At 34.4% G+C, this 5626-nt stretch overlaps 1 long non-coding RNA gene across 3 annotated transcripts; it reads right to left on the bottom strand.

Moving 5' to 3' along the window:
- Positions 1-394: 394 nt before the first annotated feature.
- Positions 395-4835, bottom strand: LOC111918529 (uncharacterized). 3 transcript variants are annotated; one of them, XR_002859267.3, is made up of 12 exons: positions 4286-4835; positions 4027-4138; positions 3647-3721; positions 3338-3564; positions 3174-3244; positions 3010-3078; positions 2262-2935; positions 1807-1914; positions 1618-1710; positions 1066-1448; positions 785-910; positions 395-704 (listed from the first exon to the last, which is right to left on the bottom strand). It is a non-coding gene; the product is annotated as an uncharacterized LOC111918529 (long non-coding RNA). The 3 variants fall into 3 exon arrangements; XR_008225540.1 differs by having other exon boundaries at positions 2262-3078; positions 3338-3389; positions 3474-3564; XR_008225539.1 differs by having other exon boundaries at positions 2262-3078.
- Positions 4836-5626: the final 791 nt, after the last annotated feature.

Genomic DNA, 5626 nt, shown 5'->3' with positions numbered 1-5626 from the left:
AGACGACGCGCATTTATGACGTGCATTTGCGACGCGCGGTTATGACACGCAATGCGTATCAAGGAAGGCCCTGTCATAAAGGAAGACGACACGCATTTACGCGTCGTAACCTTACGACGCGTGTGTTTATGACACGCAATGCGTATCAAGGAATCCCCTGTCAAGAAAGGCCATGTCATGAATGAAGATGACATACATTTTTGCATATCATAATTTTAAATGTTAAAAAAAATATTATTTACAGATTTACTAATTTTGAAATTAAATTTGCATTTAATGTCTCATAACAGAAAATAAAATACCGTATACAAAAAATACAATCCATTGCATAAAATTTATTGTCATGCAAATAACAAACTTTATTTCATATTCATACATATTCATACATTATTCATTAAAAAAATATATACCTACATCTTCCCCTAAAATGTTTTTACATGATGTTGGCCACTTCATTGACAGATCACCAAGAGGAAAACCAACAGTTGCCCTAAAATATTCTATGATGTGCCCATACTCATGTCCTGTAACTTTAAACATTTAATAAAGTAAAATACCTCCTAAAAATAAAATTGCACAAGAAACAACACATCATAACGAGAAATTACTAACATGAATGGAAGAAGTACACTATAAATTTGTTTTACCAAGAGTGGCATGGACGATCAGGTGCTACAAAGTTTGTACAAGCTGTCAAACAAAGACTACATGCAAACCAAAACATACATACACTATAATTTTAATTACCATACAAATCATATTCATACATACGAGTTTGTTTTACCTTTTTTGCCTCATATCTTTATTTTTATATTCTTATTAGCCATGGAGTGTTGGTGTTTTCTTTTCTCTCGTTCAATCAACCCTTTGTTTTACTTTGAAAAATTAACAATTTCCCTACCAGTTGACTCTGCATCAAACAGAAAAAAGTAAGTCAATCAATAGTCAATGGTCAATACCAACTACAAGTTTTTACTGAAGTAACCTGACACCATAAATACTTTGGTTTAATGAATAGGAACATGTATGTATAAAAATCGCAATTGAAGTACTTTGGTCTAATACCTCCATTTCTACTAAGTGTCCAATCATTGTCTGTGAAGGTTGAAGACCTTCAAACAAAAAACTCCCAACAATGTCATTAATGTGCATCTTAAGAACAATGTCAGCCCTATTACAATATTACCCTTGTGAGACAGCAGGGTCTTCTTCTATGATGACAAATTGTGTCCCAGTGGATATTCTTAAAGAAATGGTGCGTCTTTACCTGTTTGTTTATCATTAATAAGTCACACACATTATTTATCAATTAACTTCCTACCTCTTTTCCTTTTCTTTATATATATATATATATATATATATATATATATATATATAATGGAGAGAGAAAATGTTAACTGTATAGCTCCTATGGCACCAAGGCGTTGAGCTGGATTTTAGTCAGCAACCTGAAATTAAAATAAACATAAGCATAGTTATAATTATGTATGAATATGCGATGATTGGATTGATTGATAAACAAGTAGAAACTTACTTATTAATCAGATCATATCATATCATACTATTATTAATTAATAGGAACATACAAAAGAATAAAAAAAAATACAAAATACTTACCACCGTGAAATTAAGATCTTATTCTTAGGAAACTTATAGTTCCAATGAGAACTCATCCTCTTTTGGTTTCTCCAGTGAACGAAAGCGTACAACCTAGATACACGGAATATGTTGTATACTTATTATACGTATGCTAAACATAAAAAGGGAAAAAGTGAAAAAAATATAAATTTAAGTTTCACAGTATACCTGATGATTATGAACATATTCCAGAAAAGATGGAACATCTTGATAGCGGTTTTTTACAGTTCCGCCCTTGAGAGGTTTTTGGAAGCAGATAATGTCCCCATCGTCAAGCTATAAAACCAAAAATGTATTGATTAAATTAAATCAAGAAACTGTCATAAATATATGAAAAAAAGAAAAAACTTGAAAATTTACTTAATCTATGCAAAATCACTTAATGGGTTAAGCCAAAATCACCCACAAGCCTATATCCTGATTTTTTGGTAGCATCATCGACCACATTCGTCCCCACATCAATAACCACAACCCCACTTTTTATCCAACTACCCTTTATATAATAATAAAACAATTCAACAAACCAAAGTGTAAACTAACCAACCTATAATCCAAATAAATAAAATCATTATAAGCAATGAATTAAGTATAAATGTAAACTGTATAAGTCTGGTTATGGTTACCATCATGGGTTGTCCAATAGCAGCAATAAAAATGTCTGCCTCATGAATCATACTTTCTAGATCCTCTGTACGCGGATAAACAACAGTAACTATTACATCTTCCTTCAATAGAAGTATTGAAACTGGTAACCCAACAATGTTACTTCTACCAACAACTGCACGTTTTCAGAAGTTCTATACATCCGTGTTTCAGAAAAAAAAATCATTTATCTGTTTTGTTTATTATATTTATACCCTATCCTAAATGGTAAATAAAAATGGGATTGATTGGCTTGCCTTTGGGGTGCAAGGAAGAAAAAAGGGTTCTCTTCCTTTCATAGCAAGTTTACTAATGTTGAGAGGTGAAACTCATCCACATGACATCCTTGTCACTATTGATTTCTGTTAACACTTTTTCTTCATTTATTTGTTTTGGCAAAGGAAGCTGACCAATATGCCTGGATGCTTATCAATGATGGTGGCCTTATGATCTACGAGCAATGCCATATATACGACAACTTGAGATATCAAGGTTCCACTCGAACTGGCAAATCTGCCCCGAAAAATCCTTAATCAAACCATGATATGATGTCTACCCCAAGAAATGGTCCCTGAATCTCCCCTTGAGGATCACGATAGTAAAGACTTAACTGCTCAGGCATGATGCCACTTGTTAACTGTTCACTTATATTATCCTGTATATTTCTTGTCCAATATTGCTCAGAAGATGGATTAATGCTTGCATACAATAAGTTCACATTAAACTGACCTCTTATGTTTCATCAGGCTTGGGTTCATGCTTGCATATCTAGCTGTCCCTGTCAAATTCTTGTTCTCTCTTCAATTTATAAGATATAAAATATAGATTGATTAGGGGTCACTTTTTTATGAATAAAAGATTGCTGATGAAAGGTTTAAAAAAAATTCACTCACCTATATGGAATGTGCCGATGAGTTGAAGAGTCTCTATATTTCTTGGCTAGCCCGAAATCAATAGCATAGACCTGTAACGTGTAGGTTTATATATATGTTTTATGTATAAAACTATAAAAAACAGAATGTACAATGGACATATGGAACAAATTATGGAATGAAACCTGATTAGCACGCCTCCCTAAACCCATAAGGAAGTTGTCTGGCTTTATATCCCTATGCAGAAATGATTCACAGTGAATAAATTAAACTCGGTTGATCTGCAACATATATAATCACATAAAAAACTTTTCCACTTACCAAGAGAAGGTGGCTTCAGTTCCACAAATCCTACAAGCTCCACACATGATTGAGCTACAAGCAGCCTGCCTTCCTCATACATGTGACTAATCTGAATAAAATTAAATAAAAATAAATAAATAAAGAAAATGACAAAACAATAAAACAATAAAATGAAATCTTTTTATCCTCACTTGCTCCCAACATTGGGGAAGCAACTTTGTTTCTGTTCGCATCTCTCCAACATTCCTAGCAAGTGTGACACATACCTGAATTGAAAAGAATATGTTATATATAAGAATGTCTAGTAGACAAAAAGGGGTGTAATTAAGGTCACCTATGAGGCCAAGTCTTCAAATAGCCAAAAAATGACAAGGAGGCACACATAGATACATGCATACATGTATCTATATGCATACATACATGTATTTCTATCTATATATGTATATATACATATGCATGTATGTATAGCTATATTTGTGTATAATTGCAAACTAAAAAACAACGGGAAAACCAAACAAGATACCATCTATGTACATGTATTATGTGTGTACATGTATTATCTGGCACTAACCATGGAAGTACGGTCAAAGGTGGGTCAACAGAAACAAGATACCATCTGATGGCTTTTAGTTCAAACCAAAACTCGTCTCCTGGCATTTCATCGAACAGCTTGCCTACATAATCTTCATGAAATGCATCAGAGAATTTGTTAGAAGGGAAGAACAAATCCTTGTGTAGAAATTTTTCTAACTCAGGTATACGAGGATCATATAGCCTGTAAAAGATAGAAGATAAATCATCTTTACACTAGAATCAAACACTAAACGAACCTGGATGCGAAGTAGGAGAACACATACACATCCTCCTTGGTTTATCCAACTTCTTTTTTGACGCTTGATTACTATTATTACTCCTCGGAATTACAGAGATCGAACAACTCGGAGAAATTTGACGATTATTGAGAGAAAATCGTATATTCGACGCCGATGGAGATGATCCGTATACGTTGACACTTGTAGGTGATGTAGATCGACTCTGAAAGAACGACGACAGGCTCGACGAGAAGGCAGAGGTGGAGGAAGCAAACGAGTTTGACGATGGCGAGGTGTAGAATCTTCCGGAAGGAGAGTGAGCTCGAAGTATGGTACCGGTCTTCAGGTCGGATTCGCAATTGATTTACAGCTAACGAAATTTGGGGTTTTTGAGAAGATAAGGAAGGGAGAAGTAGCCATGGTTATCTGATTGAGGGTTTTTGCATTTTTAATTGAGAGAAATAGTATGAGGGCAGAGAGTAGGTGGAGACATTTTGCCGGTGGGAGATCGGAGATTTGGTGATGACTTAGGGTTTTTTTTGGGTATTTGAGTAAGAGAGAGAAGAACGGTGGAAAGAAGGTAATAGCACGGCGGGCCTTTCAAACTTTTCAGAATTTCATTTCCCCCCAGAGAAGAGACCCCGCGTTTCATTAAGAAAATATAAAGCGACATGGTTACACGACGCCCATTTTATGTTATGTGCCATCCATGTTTTTTTTTTCTTTCAATGTGGCACTTATTTTAGGGCGCGCAAAAGTACGTGCCCTAAATCCTTCTAATTTTTGGAGAGATAACATTATTTTTAGGGCACACACATTTGCGTATCATAAAATAGCGCGTGTCATGGTTCGCGCGTCATTAAAGGGTATTTTTCTAGTGGTGAGTTTTCTTTGCATTACAGGTAATGATACAAAATTACAAGTTGGTGGACTTGATGAGAGATTTTGGAATATAGATCAGTAGTTATAAATAACTGTTGAAAGGTCTATTTTATACTGTTTATGCTTTTGGTCTGTATCGGAATATGACATCCCGAGGTTTTATTATTTAATGAAAATACATTCTCTTTGAGAAACGTTTTGATAAATTTTATCATATTTTGTTTGGGAACAAATTCCGCAACTCTTTAAATCAAAGGATTACTCTGAAATCATTTTAAAAGCATAAATTAAACCGGTCTTTTCTGGCCGTAAAATTGGGGATGTCACAGTTGGTATCAGAGCATTAGTTTAAGCGAACTAGGAATTTGTAGGAAATTTCTAGACTTAAACTTAGGATGCTAAGCGATGATTGTGAGTTGAGTGTGTCTTTTATATTTTAGGCAGTACACCTAAATTGACATGAGCACTAGTATGCTT

This window comes from Lactuca sativa, chromosome 8 (assembly GCF_002870075.4).
Source record: "Lactuca sativa cultivar Salinas chromosome 8, Lsat_Salinas_v11, whole genome shotgun sequence".
NCBI lineage: Eukaryota > Viridiplantae > Streptophyta > Magnoliopsida > Asterales > Asteraceae > Lactuca > Lactuca sativa.
Note: the sequence above shows the minus strand (reverse complement) of the source record. Positions and strands in the feature narration are given on the sequence as shown.